The sequence below is a fragment of the Ictidomys tridecemlineatus genome, chromosome 6, assembly GCF_052094955.1.
Source record: "Ictidomys tridecemlineatus isolate mIctTri1 chromosome 6, mIctTri1.hap1, whole genome shotgun sequence".
NCBI classification, from domain to species: Eukaryota; Metazoa; Chordata; class Mammalia; order Rodentia; family Sciuridae; genus Ictidomys; species Ictidomys tridecemlineatus.
The window spans coordinates 174,362,343-174,375,104 of record NC_135482.1 but is presented as its reverse complement, the minus strand read 5'-3'; positions in this window follow the sequence as shown (position 1 = coordinate 174,375,104).

Below are 12,762 nucleotides of genomic sequence, written 5' to 3'. Positions count from 1 at the left end.
GGGACTGGGGAAAGGATGCTGAGGGTGGTGGGACACAGCCTTGCTTCCTCGAGAAGGGGTCTGGCAAGGGTCTACTTGACTTTCTGCCACCGTGAAGTTGTCCTGCTTTTGTGACCAGAGTTCTCAGCTGCCAAGTCCCCACTTCCACTCCAGGCAGGGTCACAAAACCCAGAAGTCATCCGAAGACGGCAGAGGCTCTGGGGCCTGGAGTGTCTGCTATCTCTCTTCCATGTTACTCGGTTCCTCTTGTCACTGTTGCCATGGGGAAGCCACAGTACAAAAAATAAATAAATAAATGAATAAGCGAGCTGCGTGTTACCTGGGCTAAATGCACTCGCTGCTTGGTGGCAGGAAGCCAAGTATGGCACACACTTTCTTGGTTGACATTTGACTACTGCAGTCCCTCTCTGCAGCCCTTTGTCTACCTGGTCTGCACCCTGAAGATGAAGAAAAAAATGAAAAAAAGGATATACATCTTTGACTTGCTGACCATCATTCTATATCTTAAGTATGGGACTAGTTATCAACAATGGAAAATAAAACTAGAAGAAATGTCCCTATGAAGCCAAATTTTGCAAAGAATAAAGAAGGGAAATTTGAAAATTCTGCTGCCTAGTGCTTTCACCATGCTCATTTCCAACCGCCCGTTGTCATGTGGCCTTCAGGACAACCAGCAACATCTACACCCATGAGGCCCTGGAGCAGGGAAGAGTCAAGGTCAAGAACTTCAGAGACAGGTGGACTGATGTGTCCTTCTACTAGCAGGACATCATCACCCTCCAGGACCTCACCAGTTTGGACAAGTTCCATGTCTCCAATTTCTTTTGTTAAAAACAATGATCATGAAAATTACAGACTCTGATAAGAGAAGGCCAAAACAAGACCCTTCTTATTATTTGAAAAACACAAACGTGGATACCTGAGAAATCCTGCAGGGGCTCGACAAGGACTTCAAAGCACATGAGATTCTCGAAGCCACCATGGAAGTCTCAGAAAGTGGACAACACTGTCTCTGGGCAGATGGCCTGGGGCTTTGATACACCTTGGAGATGTGGAGATGGCCTTGGAGAATGTGGAGAGTGACCCCCACCGACTGCCTCGAGGAGTAACTCCGTGCCACCACTGTGTTTGGGGCCCTATGAGGCTCAGATTGTCCATCGGAAGTTCTGGGAACTTCCAGCAGCAACAGGGCCAGACACTGGGGAGCCTGTTAGAATCACGATGAGACCCTCACACTGGACAGAGCCAACGATTCTGCAGGATTAGCAGAGGGTTCCTCACCAACACTCTGCTGCCTCCTACTTGTGACTAAGGAGGTGGCTTTACTGCTCTCAGGGCCTGTCCTTGTGCTCAAAGACTCAGATCCACAATCAGCAACTCATCCTGCCTTCCAGGCCAACTTTCCGTCCCTCCTTGACCCCCTGTCCTTTTGTTAAATGTGTCCAAAGAGTGAAAACAAAGAATACCTGGTAGCTAATAGACACACATTATTGATGACACATTAGTGTACAACTCGACAGTTTACAAATCATATTAGTCTACTTTATTTTCACAACATCTCCATAGGATTATTCTGAAAAGCTGCTCTTCCCCTCATTTTACATGAAGAAAAGGGACCAGGAATGCATTGCCCCTGGTTAAACAGATGGTTAAGTAGAAATAGCAAGTTAAATGCGAACGGGAAGTGTGTATATATTTAAAAGTTGTATTCTCAGCATCATTTATGGTACTTGTCACCTAGATAAAGTGCATGTTCATTGAATGAATGAACAAATCAAAGAATGGGGTTGGAATCATAAAAAGAATAATGGGTTTGTTTTTCATTATTGCTACAGTTTGAATATCACTTGTCCTTTCTGAAACTTGTGTTGAGATTTAATCCCCATGATGAGGTTTTAAGAGGTGGGATAAGGTGGAACCTTTAAAAGGTGACTTAGGGCTCTGCCCGTGTTAATGGATTGTGGCGTTCATGTGGTGAATGGGTGTGGGTTACCTGGAGAGTGGGTGCACACTAAAGCCAACTTGCCTGGGTCTCTCACCCTTCCTTTTTCTTGCTATATGACGCCCTGCACTGCCTTGGGACTCTGCCATCAAGAAGGCTCTCACTACATATGGCCCTTCAACCCTGGAACAGAACCATGAACCAAAATAAATGTCTTTTCTTTAAAACCTACCTTGTATAAGTCTGTGGTACTGTGTTCTTAGCGGCAGAAAATGGACTGAAGCAATAATCCACTCATTTTTTCAAGCAAATATTTACCAAATGCCTGGTATGTGCTAAGTATGAGCTTAAGTGCTCAAATTCAATACTCTTTGTGAAAGCATCCCAAGTGCAAAAGAAAAAAAAAAAAACAACAGAATTGTTGATACCTCTAATGTTCTATTGCCTTTTTAAAAGTTTCAAACAGCTTATATTTAAAGTCTTGAATTGACTTGCTAAGGAGGTTCCTTGTGTTAAAATCCATTTTATATAGGCTACACGCAGTTTCACCTTGTTTACCTTGAGAATGGGCACTTCTCAGGTAGAAAGCCATGCCAATTGTTTTATATTATAAGTGCTTAGTACAGTCTGACCTTCTCAGAAATGTTGAATTATATTCTTCTCAATCTAAGTCTCCGGAAGTATGTTAGGTTGTCTGGTCATTCAGATTTATGGTGAGCCATTAAGAGTTGAATTTACTATTTCAGTACGCATCATAGTAGGCAAAAGAAATCTATAATTCTAAGGTGAAGGCAATATATAGATTTGAGACTGTCAGACTGTTGAGTAACAAGAGAGTAGAAGGAAGATCCGTCTGCAGGAATGAGGGGCTAACTAATCAGGAGATGGCCTGACTTGTAGCTCCCCAGGGATGGGGTGTAGACCAGAAAGAAGATAGGACCCAGTAATTTAGCTTCTTATATTAAATGGAAACTTTGAAAGATTAAATTCATGGAATTGATTAATAAACATTGTTTCAAGATTTAAAAACTCAGCAGGGTTCAATTTCTTCTTGCCCTGCCCTACTTGGGAAACAGAAAAGTGAAATGCATGTTCAGTGTGTTTTGGTCAAGTTTGGCAAAGTCAGCCCTGAGAAATTTGAAGAGGAAGAGCTTTGGAGTGAGACCAACCAGGGTTCAAATCCTGGCTCTGGCAATTTAGGCAAGTTATTTAGTCTCTCTGAGATCCATTTTCCTCATCTGAAAAACGGATATTATTTACTTTAGTAGGGTCAGGGATGTAGAAAATGGAGGCTGTTATTTTGTACCTTTTATGAAAGTAGGAAAAATTGGGGCTCATTAGAAAAAGTGTTGTCACACTTATTTCCTGCCTTTCTCAAAAGAAAAAAGGATGTCTCCTAGAGTGTTAATGGTTCAGAAAGAAAAACGAAAATGAGGAACACATGGTACTTTTCAGAGACTCGAGATTTCTTACTCAAATTTAATCCTAATTGCATAATAAGAATGGAACCCTGCCCTCTTGTATCTCTTATTGCTAGATTTACTAGCTTTCATCTGAGAAAACAAGGGAGGCTTTAGTTCATATCCTTGAATGCCAACCCAAATGTCTCATGTTTCTGATGATGTTCTTTGGGGCCTTGAACAAACTAGCAATAAAAGAGATGGATGACTGTGGATTATTCATTCATCAGTTTCTATCTTTCAGAATCTTTAAGAAGAGTTTTTTTTTTTTTAACTCTTCTCTCATAAACTTGGTTGTTTTCTCTTGGGTGATTTTTCTTGTGTTTGAAATGTCCTGTCACATGTCAATGGAATGACTTGCTCTTTGCTCCCAGCACTCCCACTGGCCACTCCCCACACCCCACACGGGAGTGAATGGCGGACAGCATGCGAGTCCTAGAGCTTGACCCGGATGAGTTGAGGCTGCTCTGGGCAGAGCCCAGGACATCAGGGTGGAGCCTGGGCCTGGCCTGACACTTGGACCTGTTCCTTCTCTGCATTTTTTTTTTTTTTTTGATTAAAACAGCAGGGCGAATGTTTGCAAATATTGTGCAATAGAAGTAGCAGTCTTGCATAATACTAAAAAAGTTGGCATGAGGTTTACAGACAATGAAAACAACTTAGGCAATGTAAATTGTTTTCAGCTGAAGTACCTGATAATTAGCCACATCTTATTTTTTAATTCATAAAAACCTAACTTTTTTTTAGTACATAAAAAGTCAACTCTGTGATACTCTAAATACCTAAAGTGACATTGGTATGTTTAAACCTCGTGTTTATCTTAAACATCCCTGTGTCTTATTTAGGAACCTTAGTGAGCTTATCAGTCCTTCAGAATCAGGGAAACTGACAGCTGAAGAGTCTCACTTCCCTGGGTCTTGGGAGAAATTCCCAAACTTTTCACTTTTGTGTATCACTCTTTTCATATCCTGCAGTCAGTCGCAAGACATATTTATTCACAATGTAACAAGCAGAAGAATTTTTTTAAATTTTCCTGTTTTAGAGGAGAACATTGATGTTCAAGGCAATTGACAGATTTTGTTTCATATATTCATTAGTGATTTGGATGATGATGATGAGTTTGTAAAATCACTGAGTCTAGAGGAGAAACTACATGTATTGGATTCAAGATGCAAAACAGTTGAGGTAAATTTAATCTTTCAGTATGAAAATGAAATTATAAATGTGTCAGAAGAAAGTAAAAAATAATGTTGCTATAATTTGGAGGGAAGGTGAAGAAGGACTTTATAATTGGGACTCCCAGAACAAAAATCATGATGGAAAATATTGGTGGAGTTGAATACTCCATACCACACGCGCGTGCGCGCACACACACACACACACACACACATACACCTCACACACAAATTGAATGATGAAGGTATGATTTGGTATACTTTGGCATTTTTTAAAATAAAAAAGTAAATGATAAACAAACAAAAAAAGGTAAACATCTTTATAAAGAGCTCTTACAAAAAAATAGATGGATCCATATGTTAACAACACACAAACAGCAAATTCACAATGGAAAAAAATGGCTAATGAACATAAACAAAATGTTTACTCTTCCTGGGACCAAAAATTTAAAATTTAAAACAATAAAATTCCCCAACCTAATAGGAAAAAATAAAATAGAATGAAAATACCCAGTGTTGTTGGCAAGGATATATGGAAAATAAGCACCTTCATATGATGGCATTGAGAATTTAAATTAATACAACCTTCTGGAGAGCAATTTGGCATTATGTATCAAACTGCTTTTAAAAAGGCATAATATCTGACTCAGCCTAGGGATGAATTCCCAGCAAGTAATTGAACGAGTTGTCAAAGATCCAAGCACAACAAATTTTCTAAATCACTATGTTTTTGTTTATAATAGTGAAAAATAAGAAACAGCTTAAAATATTGACAATATAGGGTCATATATATCATAATCAACTCATAAAAACATTACCAATGCTATGAAAAATTTAATAAAATTTTATTTAAGAAAAATGCATATACACTAGTGAATACATGTACACACATACACACCAGGGGGTGTGTGGAGAGAGTAAGGGAGTATGTCACTGTTCCTAATGCTTTTTACATAGCAATGCATTTAAAAATCTTCACTGCTTTATTATAGCAGGGGATATCATAAAGTCCATTTCACTAAAGAGGACACTGAGGCAGAAAGAGGAAAACACTTGCCTGAAGCCAGATAGCTGGCAAGTGACAGAGACAGGATTCAAATCTAGGTCCTGTGCTCTTGAGTCCTGGCCGTGGACTAACCCTGCTATCCCAGGTGAAATAATATCCCCTCTGTGCTCTGCTTGACACAGGTACAGGCTTGGGAGACACACTGGCCAAACATTGGCTGACCTTGGGTAGGGATGATTGGAGGGGTTTTCTATTAATTAAAAAAAAAACGGAATCAATATTTTCTAATTTTTCTGCACTTAACACAAGTTACTTAGTGGTAAAACATTACAAGTTTTTTTTTTTTTTTAAGTTGAAAAGTTGAGGAAATATTCATTCTTCCCTGCCCTCCTGTTCCACTCCTTTGGTAATTTAAAGGTCACAATAAAACTAAGGCGGCCTGGCTCAGCTTCCCTTAAACACAACTGAGCTAAGTCCTTGATTGTAAGCCTCACAAAAAACACAATATGTGTGGGAGGGATTTTTGCTTTTTCCATTTCATTTCATATCTTCCTGAACATTCTGTGCCTGTCAGTTTTTTCTCTAAAGCAATGATTCCACAAGGCCCAGCATTCCAGAGACCTGACGCCCAGACCCTGAGTTCAGGCGCATGGTGTGAGGCCCATCTTCCCACCACTGTCAGCCTGGCGTTGCTTAAGATCCTTGTTATTTACGCTCAGTGTTTTCTCAAATCCCAGAGGACACTGGTGTGAGGAAAATTCTTGTTTTTTTTCCTCTAATTCAACACAATTGTGCCTCTTGAGATTGTAACAAATACCGAGAGGGACTAGAAATAGTACAGTGTTTCCTGGTATTAAAATATATAAATTTTTAAAAAGAGAGGACCGTAGGAGTTATTTTTTTCTGAAATTGGCATCAGCTTTAACTCCTTGTTCTCATTTGGAAGGAGGTGGACCTAATTAGATTCTTCAGCATAATAGTGATGGTGATGGCTCCTGTAACTCTCTGGGGACTGGTCCTGGGCCCCACCTCATGCAAAGTGCTTTGCACACACTAGTTTAATGACTGCTCTTAGCAGACACCAGTGAGAAGTAAGGGCATTCCCACTTTTTGCAGGGCCTGGTGGCTCAGTCGCTGGACCATAGTCACAGAACTCGGAAATGGAAGACCTATAACTCAGGTCTATCCAATCTGCCCAAGTTCAGTCTCTGCCTGACCATTGAGAGACCAGAGGTAACTACTGATGATGTGGAGACCGAGTGTCACTTCTCACTCCTCTACCCACCCTAGAAAGCACCAGAGTCAGAGATGTGTTCTTTGTTGTTTGTGGAATGAATGAATGAATCAATCAATCAATCAATGAATGCATGCATGAACAGGGCCACTACCAAAAAATGTCAAAGACTGTGGACAATTAGAAAAAAAAAAGACGTGAACATACTTTATATACAGAGATACAAAAAATTGTGCTCTATATATGTAATAAGGATTGTAATGCATTCTACTGTTGTCGTGCATTTAAAAAATTAATAAAATCAATCAATAAAAAGACCCAGTATGTAAAGTTACTCTTTTTAATTTAGAAAAGATATTTCTCTTAAACAGCGGAGTAGGAGGTCTGGGTATTGGTGGTGGCTCTGATTCTCTTTTTAAACAGGAAGGTCCTTGAAGTTCTGGAGAGAGAAGGCTATGAGTGGTGTAGAGAAGGAACAACTCACCCTAGATCCCAGTCTGGACTCCAGAGCAGGGAATAGCAACCGTTTTCTGGAAGGGGTCAGGCGGTAAATGTTTTAGGCCTTGGCAGCTAGGAATTCTTTATTGCTACTCTGCAGTTCTGCCTCTGTAATATGAAAGCAGCCATATGCATATGAACATGTGCCGCTGTATTTCAATTAAACTTTATTTATGGCCTTTGAAATGTGAACATCAAATAAATTTTATGTCATAAAAATCTTCTTTAGATTTTTTGTGGGGTGCTGGGGATCAATCCCAGGCCTTACTCATGCTAGGCAAATGTGCATATGCTCTGCCACTGAGCTACACTTTTTAAAAAATTTTTGCTATTTAAAAATGTGAAAAAAAAAAAAAGAAAGAAATTCTTCACCATGGTCATATAAATGCAAGCAGCAAGCTGGGTTTGCCTGGGGACTGTAATTTGCCCACTGCTGCTCTAGAGGCCAGGTACACAGGAAGAGGGACCTGTCTATCTTTTCTTTTATGTTGGCTCAGCTGCTGCTGTGGATAGATATTTGTGTGCCCTCAAAATTCATATGTTGAAGTTAATTACCAAAGCGATGGCATGAGGAGTTGGGGCACTTGGGAGATGACCGGGTCATGGGGATGGAGCCCTTATGATAGATTCAGCGCCGTTATAAAGGAGGCTGTAGGACATGTGAGGACACAGCTAGAAGGCTCCATCTATGAAGCAGAGATCAGCCTTTGCCAGACCAGGTCTGCTGGTTCCTTGACCTTTGATTTCCCAGCTTCCACCAGTGTGAAAATGTTCTTGGTTTATAATGTTACCCATGTCTAAGGTGTCTCATGAAAACAACTCACACCAAGATAATAAGGTGTTTCATGAAAGTAACTCACACCCTTGGAATGGCAAGCTTTTATGAAAAGTGCTCCATTGTCCCAGATGTGTGACTTTGGAAGCCCTCTATGTATCTATTTGCTCTTCCAGAAAATGAGGGTAAGAATAGTCCCTGGGACTAAATTAAATAAGATCATCCGTTGAAAACACATAGAATGGCACAGAGAACTCTCACTAAACATTAGCTATTATATTAGCCATTACCATTATTACTCTCGTGATTGGTGCTTTAACAAGGATGCAGAAAGATGTCAAATCCCTGCACCAGCTTGGCCCATTTGTTTCTTCCAGGGATAGCAATGATGTTGAGGGCATAGTCGGAGTCCCCTGGGTTCATCTCTTGTCCTTCCCAAATTGCTCGTTTTAGAGTAAGAAACTCTTATAGAGTTTGGAAGGGATCTCAGAGCCTTCTGGTATACACCCTGCCACCATCCAAGGAGGGAATATTATCTGCAGCTGTCATTACAAAGAGCCAAACTTTTGTTTTGCATTTTTAAAATAAGATGCTAGTCAGGTACAGCTACAAGAGGAGACACAAGGAGAAGTTCAGAAAGAACAGACTTTATTATACTCACAGGTCCTAGAGATGGGGCCACAGCAGGCCACATACAGCCAGCCATGTACAGTCACCTGGCAAAGACACCAGGATGGTCAGCAGACAGCAGACAAAAGTGAGAGGAAGTTTTGGTCATGGCCTTTATTGGCTTCTTCTCCAGAAAAGCAAGGCAGGGCAGGATAAACAGTTTAGGATGGGTTAGGATAATTATGGCAGACGTTGGGCTAACTAGACTGGTTTCTAGTTGCCTGGCATCTGGCCTTGGAATGAGTAAGGCAGAGGAAGATTGCCATCTAGGGTGCGTGGGGTAACTAGAGGAGTTCAGCTCTGCACTGGTGAGCTTGCTTATCAAAGGCATGATCCTGAGTCAAAGGCTGAGTCAAAAAAAAAATTGAAAATATTTACAATCTACCCTCTCAAATGAAATTTCAAAAGCATCTAACCTCATTAAGATTTCTGGACTCACCCTTGGTTGCCTCCCATACCTAACCAACACTTCTGTTCCTTTGACTTTATTCCCTTCCACCCTGACATTCTCCTACATGTCTGGTTGACCTCATGTCCCCATTCTTCCTCCTTTATCACTTCCTCCAGAAGTTCCTGACCACTTGTAGCTGGCTTGACTTTGAAGTTCCTGGAGACAGGTGTTAGGGGACAGACAGATGAGGATGGTGAGAACATGAGGTTAAAGAGTAATTCTATAAAACGGGCCCACAGGCTTTCTTTGCCAAGAAGCAATTTACCCGCAGCCCTTCCTGGCCTGAGTGGACAGGATATGTCACATTCCCCAGCAAACTACCCTTCACTGCAGGAGAAATGTAGGCCCCCAGATAATGTTGGTAAGAGGAACCCAAGTGATCCCGAAGGAGGAGACTTTTGTGACCAGACCTTGGAACTCTGGGAGGTAAGGACAGTTCCTCCTAACCCTAAAATCTGCAAGAATGTATGGTTAAAAATCCAATTAGAACGGGCCAGCATGGACCAAGGGGACTTAGAGTTGTCATGAGAGTGGGGACTTAAAAGTCTGATGTCACCATGCTGTCAGCCAAAAGTCAAGAGGTGGATCTGGCTGGGACTCTCTGGACTTCTTCTCTAAAACTAGAGTGCAGGAGAGGCACTCTGTCCCTCTCTTCTCTGAGAGGACCCACTTTCTTCTTTGAGAGTATCCCCTCTCCCTTCCCATCCCTTCAATAAACTCACTCCCGTTACTCTGAGCAACATGTCTGAAATCTTTCTGACTTGATCACAAGAATCGAGGTTCAAAGAGGGAGTCTTCACACTGCCCCCGTTTCTCGGAAGGCCCTCAGCTCCATAACACAGGAAACAGACCTTAGTCACCTTTGAGTCCCCATCTCCTTGCCTGTGCAAGCGTTCAGCCAGTGCTTGTAGGATCAAATGGTACCCTGCACGCACACTTGGCCCTCACTGACCGACTCAGTCTTCTCGTTTGCAGTTCCTTTGGACTTTCTCCATGAGACACTCATGGCTGTACCCGTATCCTAACCTACATTGGCTTCAGTGCCCCACAGCACTGAGTGTCCAACCCACCAGCAATTAAAAAACATAACGAGGGTGCCAAAGAACATACGTGAATAGGGTCAAGCCCCTGGCCTGGGAAGGCTTCCTGATGAACGCTGGAGGAGTGTTTCCTTGGGCTGAGAGAAAGCAGTGAACTCAGAGGATAACAGCCAGAGCCCAGTGAGGTCAGCACAGAGGGAGAGAAGGAGAATTTTCCATTCTAGTTCAGCCATGACGAAAGTTGTCAGGAATCAGTGCAACAATTACGGATTTGAACTTATTTGCATGAATAGATCTCTTTGCAAATCTGGGCCTTTATTTCTCCTTATGTTCCTACTTAGGTTTTCACAAAACTTCAACAGTTACAATTGCAGAGAAAAAAAAAAAGATCCAAAGCATGTTCAGTAGATTTTGTTCATTTATTTAACAAACACACAACAGTACTTATTTATGCCAGGCAACTGTTCTAGGAACTTAATATGTAACCATGATGCGATGCGGCTTATCATACATTTATTCATTCATTTAAGAAGAATAAATTGGATAACTTCTGTGAATCCACATTGTGCCGGGACCAAAAGGCACTAGATGTAGTTATTGGTGGTGTTGTTTTCCTCTCATGGGTTTAGCGGGAGAGAAGAACAAGCCAATCAATAACAACACTTGTAGATGGAGTGATAGCAGCAGGCACAGTGTGGGTCAAGGAAGGGGGACAGTGTGGAACAAGGAAGGGGGACATCTAATTTAATCTCTAGTAGATGATGTTTAAATGGTCTTAAAAGATGAGCGAGGGTTTGTAAAATGAGGAAAAAGAGCCACAAAACAGGAACAACCTGGGCCCAGCATTGAGGGGAAGGCCAGTTTACCTTCCAGAGGACTGTAGGCAGGTCACGTTCCACAAGCCTCAAGCCCAGGGTGTGTATCTGAGGGTGAGGGGGAGTCTTGTCAGCTTGGGCTGCCATCATGAAGTACCAGAGACTGGGCAGAAAAAAAAAGTCAAACAAAACACCCAGAAATTTAATTTCTTGCAGTCCTGGAAGCTGAAAGTCCAGGATCAAGGTGCAAATTCTGTTTCTGGCTGGCCTGTGGCTGCTTCACACTGTAGCACACGTGGTCTTTTTTCTTTGTGCCCAACCCTCTGGAGTCTTTCTCTTCTTATCGGGACACCAGTCCTATGAGATTAGGTCCACACTTTTGACCACATTGAACCTTCATTACTTCCCTAAACCATCTCCAAATAGAGTCCGATTTTGTAGTACTGGGGGTGGTCAGAGCTTCAGTATATGAATTTGGAGGCAGGGGGACACCGTTTGGGCATAACACATGGGGAGGCGGATGGAGAGCAGTGAGGGCTGAAAACGTAGCTGCTGAAATAGTCCAGGCAAGAGAGATAGAAGACCCAACAAAATCAACATGGAAGGAGTGGGAAGGCAGCAGGAGATGCCTGAAATTTTTGGAAGCCAGAGCCAGCAGGTAGAGGCTGCCAGCTGGCCATAGGACTGGGGTGGAGTGTTAGGAGGACGATAGGGGAGGGAGAGGGTGGAAGGGAGAGGGTTCACTCTAGGATGCCTTCAAAGTTCTGGGTGGAGGCATGGAGATGCCTCCCTGGAAGAAGAACACAGGAGAAAAAGGACTTCAGTGGCAGGAAGATGTCCCATTGGAGGTGCCCTTGGAAAAGCACGGAGAGACTGGGCAGGGAGCTGGGTAGGTCAGTCTGAGGATCTGACAAAATGTCTGGCCTGGAGCCTGGGGAATCATGGGTTTTATGGGTCACTGGAGTCAAAGGCTTAAACAGAGTCACCTAGGGAAAGGGAAGCTGGCAGGAGGATGGAATCCCGGAACTCAGGAGAAAGATCAGAAGACAGGGAGCCGACACTATGAAGTGAGGGTGTGCTATGTGTCAGGCACTGTGCTAGATGCTCCGCGTGGGCTGTCACCTCACTGAACTCTTACAGAAGTCCCCTGACGTAGGCATCAGGCACACAGTGAACATGACACTATGTGCCAGACGCTGCTCTGAATGCTTCGCAATAGCTCATTACATCTTCACAAAGCCTGCTGTCTACACAAGAGGAATTGGAAGCACACGTGAGTGATGTGTTCAAGGTCAGAGAGCTAACGTGGAACTTGAACCCATGTAAAGTTACACCAAAGCCTGAAGTTTTCACTGTGCTCTATTCTGCTATTCTGTGTGTATTGCACGAATTTTAGAATTGAGTAAAACCAGGATCAGAGAGTTTGGGAAATTTGTGCAAGATGGCGTGGCTAGCAAATACAGAGTCGGTTTCCAAGTTTAAAAGCTTTGAGCTTTTTAATAACTTGGTGCAACTTCTTCACAAGCTAAGGGAGGAGAGAATTGCAGGGACAAATGTGTTAAAACAGAAAGCACATGTAAGATTTGACAACACGGAGGGTCCAGTGGTGCCATGGGGAGGGGTCAGGGTGTAAAGTCTTGGGGAATGAATGGCTGACAAGGAATGCAGACAATTCTTTCAGGAAGTTTAACCACAGA